This window comes from Acomys minous (genome assembly GCF_964271855.1).
Source record: "Acomys minous genome assembly, chromosome: 5".
NCBI classification, from domain to species: Eukaryota; Metazoa; Chordata; class Mammalia; order Rodentia; family Muridae; genus Acomys; species Acomys minous.
Window position 1 is genome coordinate 116,113,982 of NC_140494.1, and position 16,818 is coordinate 116,130,799.

The 16,818-nt window shown below is 48.8% G+C and overlaps 1 long non-coding RNA gene across 3 annotated transcripts; it reads right to left on the reverse strand.

The window, feature by feature from the left end:
• Nucleotides 1–1,543: 1,543 nt before the first annotated feature.
• LOC311597847 lies at nucleotides 1,544–16,818 on the reverse strand. Of its 3 annotated transcripts, none has more exons than XR_014779365.1 (3): nucleotides 16,669–16,818; nucleotides 14,415–14,635; nucleotides 1,544–3,012 (listed from the first exon to the last, which is right to left on the reverse strand). It is a non-coding gene; the product is annotated as an uncharacterized lncRNA (long non-coding RNA). The 3 variants fall into 3 exon arrangements; XR_014779366.1 differs by lacking the exon at nucleotides 16,669–16,818 and adding an exon at nucleotides 15,737–15,796; XR_014779367.1 differs by lacking the exon at nucleotides 16,669–16,818 and adding an exon at nucleotides 15,725–15,791.

A 16,818-nucleotide genomic window follows, 5' to 3' on the forward strand; every position in this document is an offset into this window, starting at 1 on the left:
GTCAATGGCCAGGAGCTGTGGTGGTAGAGGGTAGCTCAGTACCATGAAAGAGTCCCTGGATTCTAGTCCCAGCACCACATAAACAGGGTCTCTATAATCCCAGCACCTGAGACTCAGAGACAGGAAGAGCAGAAGTGTAAGGTCATCCTCAGCTATGTAGGGCGTTCGAGGAAAGCCTGGGTTACATGAAATCCTGTTTCAAAGAAACAAAAGAGAGAGAGACAATGGACCCACGAATACAGGCTCTTTGGCTGTGTTTGAGGACCTGAGTAGAGGTGGTAGGAGGGGACTGTCCCCTGACAAGTTGCCTTCTGACTTCCACACATGTACCATGGCTCATACGTGTGAGCCTGTGAGCACACACACATCACATACAGAAAGATAGACACAGACACACAAGATAAATACATAAGTGCAAAAACTTAAATAGCTTACAGCTTTCCCTCAATTCATCCATTAATAAGCCTATTGCATTAAATGCTTTTTTATATACAGAACCATCTTTCCATTTCAAGAATAAATCCTACTTGGTCATGTTAGAAAATCCATTAAATATGCCTCTGCATTCAGCTTGCTAGTGTTTTCTCCCGGACTTACAATAATTTATATATATATTAATGTGTGTGTGTGTGTGTGTGTGTGTGTGTGTGTGTGTGTGTGTGTGTATGTGTGTGTGTGTGTAGGGTAAGTCACACAGTACATGTATGGGGTTCAAGAGTCAGTTCTTGCCGGGCGGTGGTAGCGCACACCTTTAATCCCAGCATTCGGGAGGCAAAGGCAGTCAGATCGTTGTGAGTTTGAGACCAACCTGGTCTACAAATCGAGTCCAGGACAGCCAAGTCTATACAGAGAAACCCTGTCTCAAAAAACAAAACAAAACAAAACAAACTAGAAAGAGTCAGTTCTCTCCCTCCATTTTGTGGGACCTAAGGGTCAGACTCAGGTCGTCAGACTTGGCAGCAAGCCCCTTTACCCACTGAGCCATCTCACTGGCCCTGCTGGAAGGTTCTCCTCAGTGTGCACGAGTGATTGGGTCTGTGGTTATAGAGTTCTGTTTGCTTGTTTTGCTGCAACTGATAATTGAACCTGGACCCTCACACATGCCAGTCAAACACTGACCCCTGAGGGACACCCCTCGATGCTGTCACAGTGGTTTTGTCAGGCCTCGGCTTGGAGGTATGCTGGCTTCATAAAATGAGTAAGAAAGTGTTTTCAAATTAAAAAGGAAAAAGGAAAAAAACAGTTTTAGAAAGATTGGGTGTTATTTTTTTCTAAACGCTTGTTGCAATACACTGGTAAACCGTCAGACTCAGGGTTTTTCTTTATCCTGAGGTTTTTGTCTTATTTTTCTTTTAATCAGAGATTCAATTTTCTTGCTGAATTTGAGCCTGTTCTAATCTTCTAACTTTTTATGACTGGCAGATTTTGCGTTTCTAGTAATTTGTCCACCACATGTGGACGCTGGCACAAACTGTTCATACATTCTCTTACCTTCTTCCTTCTGAAGTCCTCTCTCCCTCCCTCCCTCCCTCCCTCCCTCCCTTCCTTTCATTTTGTTTTCTTTTCTGTCACAGGGTCTCTACATAGTCCTGGCTGGCCTGGAACACAGAGGTCCTCCTGCCTCTGCCTCCTGAGTGCTGGGAATAAAGGTCTGTGCCACCATGCCTGACTTATCCTCTTCTATTTAAAATTTTAGCGCTCTCTCTCTCTCTCTCTCTCTCTCTCTCTCTCTCTCTCTCTCTCTCTCCCCATCCAGTTAAAGCAATGATTCTCAACCTGTGGGTCACGATCCCTTTGAGAGCCAGACAGCCCTGTCACAGGGGTCACCTAAGACCATCAGAAAACACAGCGAGTCTATGGCTGGGGCATCACCACAACATGAGGAGTTGTATTAAAGGGTTGCAGCTTTGGGAAGGTTGAGAATCACTGAGCCAAAGTTTTGTTAATATTATTTTACTTGGGAGACCTGGCTGTTGGCCTCCTGGATGTTCTTCGGTGTTTTCCTGCGTTCTGTTTGATTTGTCTCTGTTCCAATTGCTGTCGTTTCCTTCCTTCTGTTCACTTTGGGCTTTGCTTGTTCCTAGAGTTGAAAACTAAGCTATTGATTTAATATCTTTCTTTATTTCTCTTCTCTTTCTAAGACTGGGTCTCGGGTAGCCCAGGCTAGCCTTAAACTTACTAAGTAAGCAAGGATGACTTCTTCTTCTTCTTCTTCTTCTTCTTCTTCTTCTTCTTCTTCTTCTTTGGTTTTTTGAGACAGGGTTTCTCTATGCAGCCTTGGCTGTCCAGGACTCAAACTCACAGCAATCCACCTGCCTCTGCCTCCTGAGTGCTGGGATTAAAGGCATGTGCCACCATGCCCAGCTGACCTTGAGCGTCTGATCCTCCTGCCTCTGCTTCTTAAGTGCTAGCTAGCACTATGGATAGGTGCTAGGGTACTCGGTCTGCGTGATGCTGGGGACTGAACCCATCAGCTCTTTGATGGCAGGAGAGCAATCTACGACTGAGCCTCGTCCCCAGCCCATCTATCTTATGATGGGATGTAGGTATCTGTGGCTGTAAATTCCCCCTTGACGATGCCTTTGTGATATCCCATAAGCTTTAGTACATCTTTTTCCATCTCCTTTTATGTCTAGATATTTCCCAGAGTCCCTTGCGATTTCTTCTCTGATCCACTGGTTGCTCCCGAGCATGGTTAAACTTCGACAGATTTGTGAAATTTCCCCTTCTCCTCCAGTTCCTGACATCTAACTTGATGCTGCTGCAGTCATAGAACATGCTCTGTAGGCCATCTACCGTTTTAGTTATATTGAGACCGAGTTTTACATCTTGACCGTAATCCCCTACTGAAGAGACTGAGAAGTGGTCTGGTCGCACTGGGAAAGGATGGAAATTCCTGGAAAAGATAGGATCATGCTTACAATAAGCTCCAGCAATCCCGTGCTCTCAAAAGAACTGCAGGTAGGCACTGAGAAACATCTCTGCACTGATGCTCATATCTGAGCACACGATCTGAAATAGATAAAAAACAAACAAACACCCGTTAGCAGAGTAGATAAGCCTGTGTAGTCATGTGGCAGACTCTTGTACAGCTTTAAAAAAAAAAAAGAAAGAAAGAAAAGAAAGGAAGCAGCCTGGCATAACTGAGCATGCCCTTAACCCCAGCACTCAGGAAGCAGAGGCAGACAGATCTCTAAGTTCAAGGCCAGCCTGGTCTACACAGTGAGTTCCAGGTCAACCAGGACTACATTGCAAGATTTTGTCTCAAAAAGAAAGGAAAGGAAGTGGGGAGGGAGGGAGGGAGGGAGGGAGGGAGGGAGGGAGGGAGGGAGCAAACTTTAGGGGTTGGAGGGTTGGAGTACAGCTCAATGTTAGAATGCTTACATAGGATGGATTTCTGGCCCCTCAGGAGGAAAAATGAAAGGACCCGATATAGAAAACAACATCTGGAATCCTGAGGACGTATGCTAAGTGATATAAGCAACTTCACGGAGCCAGCACGCTAGGATGCCGCTACTTGAAGACAGTGAGCGGAGCCCTGCAGGACCATCAGCAGGTAAAGTGCCTTGCTTTGTAAGGTTGGCAGCCTGAGTCAGAGCCCAGGAACATACATGTGCACCATCACACACACACACACACACACACACACACACACACACACACTTACTCTCTCTCTCTCTCTCTCTCTCTCTCTCTCTCTCTCTCATAATAAATAAAACTTTAAAAAAATAATTTGTTAAAGTAAGTAAAATGGTGATTGCCATGATCAAAAGGAAAGGAGAAATAGAGAATCATTCTTTAATGGAAATATTGCATTTTTACAAAATAAAGAGAACTATGGGAATAGATGGTAGCGATGGCTCAGAGCATTGTGGGTGTAGATGCTACTGAGCTGTGCATCTAAGATGATTCAAAGGATAAGTTTTATATTAGGTCTTTTTCACTACAGTAAAAAAAATTGGGGAAAAAAGGAAAAGTAACTACTAAAGATTATGAATAAATATACAGCACGTGATACACAACTAAAGGAATTTGGAAATGAGTGAATTTCTAGAGTATAGAAAAGAGATCAAAAAAGCCCACTGAGATATTTAGCTGCAAAGGGAAGAAAAAGAACAAAATAAAGCCAGTGAGCCTGACGAACTGAGTTCGGTTCCCAGAACTCACACAGCGGAAGGGAAGAACTAACTTCCTCTGGCTGTCTCTGACCCTCAGGCAAGTACTGTCCTACACTCATACACACAAACACACTCATGCATGCACACACACATATACATACACTCACACACACTCACACACACATACACACACTCACACACACAGTCATACATGCACACACACATATACATACACTCACACACACTCACACACACAGTCACGCATGCACACACACACACACACACACATGCACACACAAATGTAATACAATTAAAGAACAAAGTAGCAGGCCCAAGTAAAGCAGAAGGAAGAAAACACCACATATGCTAATAGTAAGTAACAGAAAACAGCTAGGAGGTGCAGAGGTTGACGGAGTATGCTTCTCACATCCACCGTGCGGAAGATACATGTTTGCGCACTATAAATTTTTCATTTTGACCTTGTCTATCTGAAACGTTATCATTTGTTTGAGCGGTCTGATGTTTCCTTGGGAGGTCTAGTGATGAATTCCGTTTGTTTGGGGGTTGATTGGTTGATTCTTTTGAGACAAGGGGTCATGTAGCTCAGGTTGGCCTAGAACTCACTATGTAGCCAAGGCTAGCCTTCAGCTCCTGACTCTCCTGTCTCTACCCTCCAAGTTCGGGGATGTATCACTCACTATCCCTGGTTTGGTGATGGACTTTAAATGAGGCATGACTTTTTTTTTTCACTTGTAGTTAACTTGTTTGTGGGGGAGGGGAGGGCAGGCATGGGTGCTGCTGCGCATCTGTAGAGGTCAGAGGACCAAACAAATCACTTCTCTTCTTCCCTGTGGATTCCAGGGATCAAGTTTAGGAAGTGAGGCTTGGTGGTTGGAACCTTTACCCACTGAGCCATCTTGTCAGCCTGGCACGAATATTTGACCACTGTATGGGGGAAGCAATCTGTGCCAAGCGAGTTAGGACTCCTAACTCATGAAAATCCTCTCAACAGTCAGTGATGTGGGGAGAGGGCAAAGCTACCTCCCAGGGGTCAGCGATGTGCAGGATCCTAGCCCAGCACTCCACTATTTCTTACTTCTCACCAGACCACCCCCCAGGAGAACTGCGAAGAATCTTGACGTCTCCTCCTTGGACAATTCAGAACAATCTTGTGCCTGTGACCTCATTACACCAGTGCCCCAGGGAACACTGCCTAACAATCTAGGCTCCCTTACCCCTCTCCAGGCCACACCCTCAGTGAATCTGGTTTGTTATCTGACTTGGACAAAAACTGGGATTGCCAGATCCTGTGCCTGTCACCTGCTGTCTGAGGTAGACACCAGGAAGGCTTTCCTGTATTCAAAGTGGACAGAGCGGGACGGGGAAGCTCTTGTTAAGATCGTTGTGGCTGCTTCATGTCAGGCCTTGTGTCCTTTAGTTAGTATTTCCATCTGCTTGGGAAGAAAGTAAATCACTGACAACTCGTGAGAGTGACTTGGAACAATATTGTGCCTATAAAACCCCCCTAGCCTGGTAAATTTTCTCATCTGTGAAATGTCCTTCCCCAGGGAGCTTCCAGCACACACAGAGATGGCTGACAGCTTTCTGTGAGCTCCTTAGAGCTTTGGGTTCTCTGCAGGCCTGCGCTGTGCCCTCTGTCCCTGGATGGGCTACACCCTGTTTCCTGGAACCATAGTAGCATCTGGTTCCCCCCAAAAGCTCAACCTGAAGGCAGGAGAATGGGGTGCCCTCTGGTGGAGAGGGGAGGAGTTGCATGCTGCCCTTGCTTCTGTCCAAGTTCTGCAAAGGTGTGTGAGTGTGTGTGTGTGTGTGTGTGTGTGTGTGTGTGTGTGTGTGTGTGTGTTGTTTAATGTCACTTGGGAGGTGGAAGTAAATATTCAGGAGATGACACAAGATCACCTTTGACTCCACAAGTAATTCAAAGGCATCCTGGACTACCCAAGACCCTATCTCAGTTAAAGAGACAGAGTATGACAGACTCAACCCCCTTATGCTCTGAAAAAGCAGCGGGGGGGGGGGGGGGCTTAGAAAGGACCAGCCTGCTGCCCAAGGTCCCAGTATTAGGCGACGGCAAAGGCAGCCTTGAATCTGAAGGTAACAACACCTCACTCACGCTCCCTAGGCCCCACACAGCCATGGGGACCAAATCCGTGCTGCCCAAAGGGGAAGCCTAGAAGAGGAGGGGGGCACAGAGCACAGAGCAGAACACGGGGTGGCAGGAAGCTGCATGAATTTGCTCTGCCCAATTGCAGCTTGATCAATCGGGAGCCGCGAGCGTGGCGGGTGCGGCTTCTGGAGCCACAGCTCCCCAGAGCCCCATCACTCAGCACTACGGTAATAAAGTGGCCGGGCCTGGAAAAACGCTATGAGGCTCCAGAGAGCTCAGTCTCATCCCGCTGGATTATAACCCTGTTATTGGCACCCCTGGGGCTTGTTCTGTCTCCTTCAACCCCAGCGCCACAGTTGAAACTTGCTAGGGGGGCCCGAAGGGGTGAGGCAGCCTGGCGGGCTGCAGCAGGGGTGGGAGAAACCGTGCCTCCTCTCTATCACCTAATGCAACATGCTCTGAGGCCTCAGCCATCACCTCCCCCCACCCCCACCCCGGGAGGGGGGAGAGAAAAGAAGAGATGAGAGGCCTGACAATCCCAGAGGGCTCACATACAGTCCGTACTAAAGAAACAGCAGACTTGCTGTCCAGTGGCAGACACACAGAAGACAGAAATGGCCTTGGTGGCTTCAAAGGGAGAAGGGACGGGTGAGGGGAGGCCGTACCAGGTATAAAAACATCACTGCCACAACTCTTGAGGGATTTGCCTTATCCCCATCCTCCCAGGAAGAAATCTAGGGCATTCTATACAGCACGTGCCTCTCTGTGGTTCCCCCACAGAAAACTCTGCCCAGCAACCCAGTGCTTCCAGGAAAAGAAAAAGAAAAAAAAAAGTCAAAATTCTATCGATAATGTTATTCAGCTCTGTGCAGAGAGGACATTCTGATTCATGTAATATAGATGAAACTCGAAATCATTATACCAAATGAAATAAATCAGACACACACACAAATATATGTTGCATAATCATTACAATAGACAATTCCACAAAAAGCAGAGGAGAGGTGTCCAGGGGCTAGAGGAAGGAGCTGGGAACTTGCTGTGTACTGAGTGCAGCGTTTCTCTTTGGAATGATGAAAACGTTTCAGAAATGGAGAGTCATGACACCTGCACAGCTTATGTGTCAGGCCATACCATAAAATATCTGATAACGTTCTGAGTCCTACACTAAACTCTAAGGCTTTAAAGGGCAACGTCAGTACTTAATGCCACCGGACTGTATATTTTAAAATGGATAACTATTAGATACATATACATGAGCCAGGCAGTGGTGGCACATACCTTTAATCCCAGCACTTGGAAGGCAGGGGCAGGTGGAACTCTGAGTTCGAGGTCAACCTGGTCTACAGAGTAAATTCCAGGACAGACAGGGCTATACAGAGAAACCTTGTCTGGAAGAACAAACAAACAAACAAAGATACATATACATGCATACATATGTATCAAATGTGCATGTGTGTGTGGGGGTGTGTATACATAATTTCTTTAAAAAGCCATCACATGCCACCCAAAGCCCTGGCCAGGAAGCTATGTGTGTAGGATGAGAGAAGACTCAGAAACACAAGCAATGTCCCCAAAGCCACATCTCGCATCTCGCGGGACAGTGGTCTCTGCACCAACACTGTCCCAGCCACTGCAGAGGACTCTTGGTCTCATCAGCACCACGGCCTACCTGACACTGCTGGTTCTTCAAGAATCTGTGAGGTAAAACTGCACTAGGTCACCACCCTCTCTGCAGATACTACCCCATGCCGTGGTCCAACGCAAGAGTTAGGGCAGCCTTCCTCCACCGTCCACACCTGGGATGCCTGTAGGGAACTCCTCAGTCTGTGGGTACAGACAATAAGATGAGCCTGTGGAAGTGGAGCCAGGCAGGGCTGGCTAAGGCATCACCACAAAGGTTCCCAATCATGCCCTGCCTACAGAGATACTTATGTTCTTAATTAAAATAGCAGCAGCAAGTGCATTGCTGAACAGAAGTAGACTTTTGGTGATATCCCCTGCAGATTAGGTCTGCAAGGCAAGCCATGCATCCAAAGCCGGGGAAGTCTAGACCTAACATTAGGGTCAAGCTCAGTGTTACCCTCCCAAGAGAATACAGTGATGCTCTGGCCCATGAGCAACCACAGAAAGAAAGAAGTTTAAGGTATAGGTATTAGCTTAGCAACTTTATGGACTATAAAAATGAAAACCCAGGGCTGGAGAGATGGCTCAGAGTTTAAGAGCACTAGCTATTCTTCCAAAGGTCCTGAGTTCAATTCCCAGCACCCACATGGTGGCTCACAACCATCTACAATGAGATCTGGTGCCCTCTTCTGGCCTTTAAAAAAAAAAAAAAAGAATAGGCGGCAGAGGCAGGCAGATCAGTGTGAGTTCGAGGCCAGCCTGGTCTACAAAGTGAGTCCAGGACAGCCAAGGCTACACAGAGAGACCCTGTCTTGAAAAAACAAAAAGAAAAAAAAAAAAAGAAAACCCACCAATCAAGGTCTAAATTTCTGTTATTTTCCAGAATAGAGGAGTTGATGTAAGTAAAATCACATCAGGGAAAGAGAAAGGATGGAGAGAAAGAAGTGAGGGAAAGAGAGAGGGAACTTGACATGTCTGTGACTAAAACTATCTCTATTTCCAAAATCACGATGACACTTACGCACTCAATGTCTCATGCATCGGCCAGCACCATGCCATGCCTGGTAGTGTGCTGTGCCCCTAACTAGACTGTGTGCTTCTCAAGGGCAAGTGATGTCTCTTTGTAGTCTGGGTCTAACAGAACCGGGCACATAAAAGGAACTAAATGAATGCGTGCTCTGCGGATGAACGCATTGTCCTTCGTCTCTGCCGTACCCAGCACAGTGTATGTTTCATCACCAAGGCTTGATGCGTGATGTGCTGTCCTCAGCTGCACAATGGCCCCGCGTGCTGTCGAAAGACAAGAGGTTCAAGAAGCAGCTGCCGCACACGGGAGCACTGCCGGGCCTTTGCTCGTTAGCTTGCTGGCTGGGGATGTGAAGTGGCCTTGGCCGCTAAGAGGCTGGGCTGCCTGGGTTAGCGGCCTGAATCCAGAGGCAGGAGCTGTGCCAAGCTCTCGGGAATGATGAAATCAAAGGGAAGTTTCCAAAAAGGAGATTCACAGCAGCCGTATCCATTATAGGAAATGGTGGGGGGGGGGGCAGGGCAGGGGGGGATCCAAATGTATTTTAAAAGGGAAAATGGATATATGAGATTAGAGTACTTCTGTGGGAAACTGTACTTCAACAAAATTTTTGAAACTATGGCTATATCTGATCCATAACAACGTGGACACACATCATATAATGATGAGGGAAAAGTAAAGAACTCAGATGACCTTTTTATAAAGTTCACGGAACAGCTCCAGTCAGTCTAGGGACTTGGCTGGGAGATGTTTTCCTGGTTCAACTACACTTCTTGGGGTGGCCTTGGGAAGATCCGGAGAAGGAAATCTCAGTGTGGCAGAAACGTGTAAAAGCTAGAGGTTAGCTCTTCCTCTTTCTCCCCACAACCCCAAACCCAAATCAAAACCTAGAACTGTCATCGGAAACTGTCACAGGGCCGTGGCTGTACCACATGCCTGAGTTTCTGCGATGACCAGAGTCCTCTGGCAAGCTGTCCCCGGTAGAGAAATAAATCTCTGTAAGGTTAAGCCACTGAGACTGGAGACTTTTCGTTGTTGTGGTTATTATGTACTACCTAGTTTATTCTGACTTAGACAGTGATTTTAAAAAAAAAAAATATGTCTTAAAGTGACAGAGAGTAATAGCCAGAAAATGTAGTGCCCTGATTACCTCTGAGAGGCTGCTGGGGTGTGATAGGGAGGAGCACAGAGGCAGACACAAACATCATCAAGATGCTAGATTATGGGTTGAGACCTGATTCAGAGGTGTTCGGTTTGTTGCTATGAATGAGCGGCCTAATCAAGTAATTACAGTGGCTCTGCATGGGCTAATAAAGAGACGGTGTCATAACCAGGATGCTATCAGCCCAGTTCCCTGTATCCGCATCCAGTTAAAAAGAAGAGGGGCTGGCAAGGCAGCTCAGAGGTCAAAGGCAAAGGCAGCAAGCCTGCCTACCTGAGCTCAGACTTGAGACCCCCATGGTAGAAGGAAAGAACCGACTCCTGACAGCTGTGCCCTAACCTGTGGTAATCACACACACACACACACACAGAGAGAGAGAGAGAGAGAGAGAGAGAGAGAGAGAGAGAGACTGAAAAGCATTAAAGAAAAGCAAGAGGGTCAGTAAGATGGTTCCTGTAAGCGGTCCTGCACCAAGCCTGAAAGCTAAATGCAATCCCCAGGACCCACATGGCAACAGGAGAAAGACAGCTCCCGCACGTGTCATCTGATCTCCACACGTGTGCTATGGAAAATGCACACACACACCCGCCCTCTCTTCCACACACACTAAATAAATAAATGTACTTTTTTTTTTAATTAAGAAAACAAGCAGGATGGTGCAGACATTTAATCCCAGCACTAGGGAAACAGAGGCAGGCAGATCTCTGTGAGTTCAAGGCCAGCCTGGTCTACAAAGTGAGACCAGGTCAGCCAGGGCTACACAGAGAAACCCTGTCTTTAAAAAAAAAAAAAAGTTTAAGAAAACAGCCAGGCTGTGATGTCAAACACCTTTAATCCCAGGAGGCAAAGGCAGGTAGACCTCTGAGCCCAAGACCAAGTCTACAGAGTGAGTTCTAAGACAGCTAAGGCTACCTACAGAAACCCTGTCCCAAAAAAAAAATTTTTTAAAAATTAAGAAGACATTTTAAAAAAGCGATCAGCTGGGGAACACGCTAAGCAGAGCACTCTCCCACTGCCCTACCTCCCAGACCCCTTCCACTTTGTATTTTGAGACAGGGTCTCATTAAGTTCCCCAGGCGGGCTTTGAACACCCGCTCCGCCTCACTCACCCTCCTGAGCAGCCTGAATCATAAGCCTGTGTCCCCCAGACCCAGCTTTGTCTCTTCTTGTAGAGGTGGGTACCCATCAAAGGGAATAAGGGAAAGCTGGGAGCTCAGGTAGGAGGTCTTGTTCCTGGTTCCCTAATGACCAGGGTCTGTGATTCTGTTCCCCTCAGGCCCCTCCTCTGGGTCCCCAAGGAACCTCTCACTCCAGCCAGCTGCTTAGAGAGAAGGGAGATGAAGATCGCAGAGCCTTTGTTCCTGGCAGCTTGTCAAAACTGCCTCATTTCAATTTATTTGCATAAGAAGGTTTCATCTCAGCTGCTTACTTCTCCCCACCCCTACCCCAGGGCCACTTACAGGCAAAGTTCCAGCACCGTGGCCTCACATGCCCCCCAACTAATCCCAGGTCGCCTTTGATGATGTTGTTACTTACTGGGAAAGGCTCGACTCGTTCTGTTTCTTTTCTTTTCTTTCTATTTTTTTTTTCTGCACAAGTTTTTCTCCCTCCACCTTAATGCTAACATTATTATATCTCCTGGGGAGCCATTGAGGAGTTTGTGGTGAGAGAGGGGCATCGTGCCAGATTCACTCCGCTTGGCACAAGAGGCGGGATGAGGCAAGGATGGAAGGGTCCTGTGGCCAGCTGAAGAGAGGCAGCAAAGGGACTGGAGATGCCAGCAGATCTGAGAGCCCCCAAGAGTGCACATCTCAGAGCTTGGCAAATGACTCAGAGGCAGAGTTGCCCCACCATCACACGAGGGGACAGAAACATCCCTGCCTGCTCTGGATGCCACAGACTAACACCACTCCATCTGGAGAGTGATGGCTGATGACAGAGAGAAAAAGCATCTGGGGGAAAAGGCTGAGGTCAGCACTCGGGTGCAGGTTTTGCCTCAACAAGGAAAAATATTTTTTTATTGACACTTCCAAAGGCTCTATAACCTGGGTGTTATGACCCATACTTTTAATCCCAAAAAGAACTAGGGAGGCATAGGCAGACAGATCTCTGATCAGTTCAAGGCCAGCAACTCTACATAGCAAAGTCCAGGCCTGTCGGAGCTACACAGCAAAACCCTATCTCAAAAAAATGTCTATGACCTGGTAATAACGATACTAGTTAACATTTATGTAATGCTACGCTTCAGATGCTGTCACATGAACTGCACACACATGATATATAAATCGACTTAATCCCCCACAGCCTCCTGTGAAGGCGTCATCCTTCCTCTACAACTATCATCTGTTAATCCCAAAGCTGGGAGGAGAAAGGCCACCGACTAAATTAATTAAAACAAGCACTTAATTAAAGCAAGATTTTTTTTAAAATTCCGTGTACACAGGCTGCCTTCCCCTAAGGTGGAGTTCGTGAGGTCAGCACTGGAAGTAAGGAAGACAAGGTTTTTATAATTCTCAGGGGTTCCAAGTGGGGGATTTGGTGGGCAAAATAGGTGGGAGTTACAGGAGCAAAACAAAAACAAAAACGTTAGGCCAAATGACCTCCTTCCTCAAACAAAGACATGGCTGCAAGGTGGGCATAAAAACAGGGAGTCATAGGTGGTCATAGAACTGTTTTTTTAAAGATTTATTTGTTTTGTTATGTATACAGTGTTTTGCCTGCATGTACACCTGCAGGCCAGAAGAGGGTACCAGATCACATTGTAGATGGTTGTGAGCCACCTTGTGGTTGTGGGAATTGAACTCAGGACCTTTGGAAGAGCAGCCAGTGCTCTTAACCTCTGAGCCATCTCTCCAGCCCCCATATAACCTTTTGAAACAAAGGTGGGGTTGCGAGATGGTTGTAAACAACTTTTTGAAACAAAGACATGACTGCCATTCCTGGTACAGGCAGCATAGGCCCATCTGTAGTTAAGGTTACAGGTGGGGCAGAGCCCAAGCCTTGAGAAACAGAGGTTTAATCATAAGCAGAAATGAAACCAGTTTGCCTTTACCGTGAGATGGGTTTTAAGCCTAAGATGGAGGCAGGCTGGCTCTTCACACCCTCCTTTTACAAGTGTAGTGACTAAGACACAGAAAGACCCATGAAAAAGTGCCTGGACCAGCCGTCAACTGTGAGCTCACATTCTCTCCATCCAGAGGCCCATGAGGGACATAGGAACGCTTGCAATATCTCACACAGGGTGTGTTGGCCTTGATCCCACAGAGCTCAGAAAGGGCAGGCTAGACCCTCACCATGATCCGAGTCCCCTGAATGGCTTGGAGAAGATCTCCCTGAGCAAAGCCAGGAGGCACAAGAGGGATATTCAAAGACAGGATGGTGGGATAGGATGAGAAGGGTGTGGCAGCCTAGGGCAAAACACCTCAGGTAAAGCAGAAGCTGGCTGGAGTCACACCTCCCAAAGTGTACTCTCAACAGGCACTGTGGGAGCGGGCCCAAGGCATCCAGCGCCCAGCTGAGTCAAAAGTCCACCTCTCAAATTCCCTCAGCCTATCCAGAGCAAAACTACATCTGGATACCAAGCTTCACGTGACAGGCAATTATTCTTCCGTACTGACAAGGGGAGCAAGCAGGGCTGGGTGTCTCCCCTACCCCACCCCAGACTGGGTGGTCCTCACGGCAGCAATAGCCCTCACAAGACCTCACCCTTTCTCCAAGCCCCTTTAAGCAACAGGACACAAAAAAGGGTGCCCTGTCACCCTTCATGAGCCAGCTTTCCCTGGACTCCAGGCAACAACAGCCACCGGCCCCAAGCTGGCTATTTTTAGAGGCTCTCTGCAGCAGCCGGCAGGCTCCGCAGCGCCAGTGTGGCGAGTCCCACAGTGCTCTTGGCTTTTAATTCTTGCAGGGAACGATTCTCACCCAGCACGCTCTCCGCTCCGATTACCCGGGTGATCTTAGCAGCTGCTAAGACTCTTCTCCTCGGCTTAGCCCAAGGCAGTGACTGCAGAAGCTGCAGGCAGGCCCTCCCTCTACACCCCCACAGCCCTGCTACCTCAAACCGCTTGGGCACCGATCCTTAGAAGCAAAGGTGGGACACATAGGTAGGCTTCATTGACTTGATCTGCATAAAATCCCTGCTGTTTCATAGACTGTAAGAACACTCCCAGAGCCAGCAAGGCCCCTCCCCACGGATGCCACGGATCTTGGCAGAAGGGTGCCCTGGAAAGGGGCAGGCAGCCCAAGTCACCCCCATAAAGAGGAATTCACTGAGAAGAGCCCCTCACTCCCCATTTGACAGGGGGTCAGAACGCCAGTATTAGCAGGAGGCTCGGCGGGGCGCCCTAAGCCACCTACTTGCTTTGCAGCTTCAATGCTTTGCATGTAAATGGTTTGTGCCAGTCTCCAATTCCACAGAGGGACATTCCGCACACTGTGTTGATAGGTCTTCTCGCGCCGCGCCCGTGCTTAGGAGAAGTTTAAAATTCAGAATTTGTTGTGGAATCTCCCAGGTTTTTAAGTGTTGGCAACCAGGTCAAGTTTGAAAAGAACGCTGTGAGGTTTAGACAAAACACATTCTAGAAGCACAGGAGAGAGAGAGAGAGACAGGCGGTGTTAACGGTGTCAGCAGAGGGCTTGCTGTGCAGTGCCTCTTCTGCTCCAGGATGACATGTACACCACGGGGACCTCAAACCGGAGGAGTGGAGCAGGTCCCAGAATGCTGGATCCCAAAGGGTAGGGAGCCATACTCTAGGTCCTGTCTAGCCTGTAGGCACAGGTTAGGGAGGTGGGGGGGGAGGGGGAGGAGGGGATCCTCCTGAGGCTATTTGCACATTTTCTTATTTGTGGTCATAACAAATCAGAGCTGTTGACTCCAGCACTCTCCAAGGCCTTGACTGAGACATAATAGGCACTATGCAAGCACCCAGCAGAGAGAGAGGGTGCTTCTCATAGCAGGGAACTCTCCCTCAGTGGGTACCCACTAACATCTCAAAGATGCTGTAGAACGTGGGCCTGCCACATATGCTGATCTACCCATTGCACAGGCCTGGCCACCCAGGCAGGAAACACCTGAGGAGGAACAAGGGAGGAGGTAATGGGCCTGGCCTGGGTATCAGGAACCGGGCTTTGTCCAGAGGCCAGCAGGAGCCATTGATAGGTCTTCAGCCAAGAGGGACGGGTGTAGTGCATGGAAGGGTGGGAGGCGACCTTGAGGAAAGCAGATAAGAAGGAAGGTCTGCTGTCATCAGGCCACAGGGAAGTTGGTGTGGAACGGACGAGTCCCAGGGACATCTGGGAAGTGGGATAAAACACTCAAGACGTGGTGGTGACTGATGGGAAACAGGGGAGGACCAGGACCTGTGTGAGGAGCATGGGAAGAGCCTCCATGGAGACTCTGAGCCCAGAGGAGGCAGAAGGGGTTCAGAGCCCAGGCTGGGATCACTCCCACTGGTAGCCGTGACCCCACACACACACACACACCACCCAACTCCTCAGGGAGTCCAGCTTGCACACACTCCAGCCACCTGGGGTTCCCATGGCAACGGGGTAGAGCGCAGCAGCCAAGCACCTAGGCAAGCAGGAGACACAGAAATGGGTCGGGGGAGGGGCCTTAAATGGCCTGATCACACCTGGCCAAAAGAGCTAGGACCCTCTAGTCCCTATACCTCCAGACGGACCCAGGAGGGTGGTCAGATTCTGGCTGCAGTCGCAAACCCCGGTCCTGCGTTAGCTTCAGGCCTGTGTCCCCACTGGTCATCCAGCCTTTGTCTCTACTTCTGAGAGGAAGGGCGTGTCCGGGAGAGGGTGAGGAGCCAAAACTATCTCCTGCTGCCCCCAAAGCCAGGAGGCTAATTTTAGCCCTGATATCAGGCTGCGGCAAGGCTATTAGTTTAGAGAAGGCTATGTGCCTGTCCACTGCTAAACACTAACCCTGGAAGGCCAACGGAAGGCCCACACAGCCGGTTATCCCTACCTCCACATTTGCCACAGTGTGTGTGTGTGTGTGTGTGTGTGTGTGTGTGTGTGTAGCTCTGAGGACAGCTTCCACCAGTCAGCTGTTTCCTTCCACAGGGGGCCCCAGGGACCAAACTCAGACCATGTCTTGGTGAGAGTCCCCTTCACCTACTGAGCCATCTTCCTGAGCACCCCCCCCCCTTTTTTTTTAACAGTTTATTTTGTGGACAGAGTCTAACTAATTTGCCCAGTCAGGCCTTGAATTTGTGATCCCCTTGCCTCGGCCTCTCAAAATGCTGGGATTCATAGGCACACACCACCAGGCTCAGAGGGAGCTTTGTCTTGTTTCTTCAACCTGTTTTCCCATAAGCCCAGCAGAAGGTTTGTCATAGAGCAGCACTTGCTGGAGTCTGGGAAGGTTGAGGATCAGGGGCTCCGCCACCAGTGGCTCCTCCCACCTTGTCCTAAGAAAGGCTGACCACCCGGGCAAGCTTGAATGTCTGGAGACCAACCCAGCCTCCCCGCCCCCCACCGCCGGCCAGGTGGGAAACGGCTTAAATCAGATGGCCCCACTACTAATCTAAACCGGCCCAGAAACAAACCCAGGAAAGTAATAGACTCAGCTCAGCAGGCAGCGCTGAAGTCAGGAGCTCACCTCTAGGGCAGCCAGCACACAGAGCAGGGGGACAGGTAGGCTCACTGCTCCAGAGGAGCCCTCTGGAAGAAGACAGTGGAGACCCCGTAGACCAGCCGCGAAGTGAGGTTCCTAGTGCGCCTGCGCCTGGAGGCCCAGCTGGCTCCACAC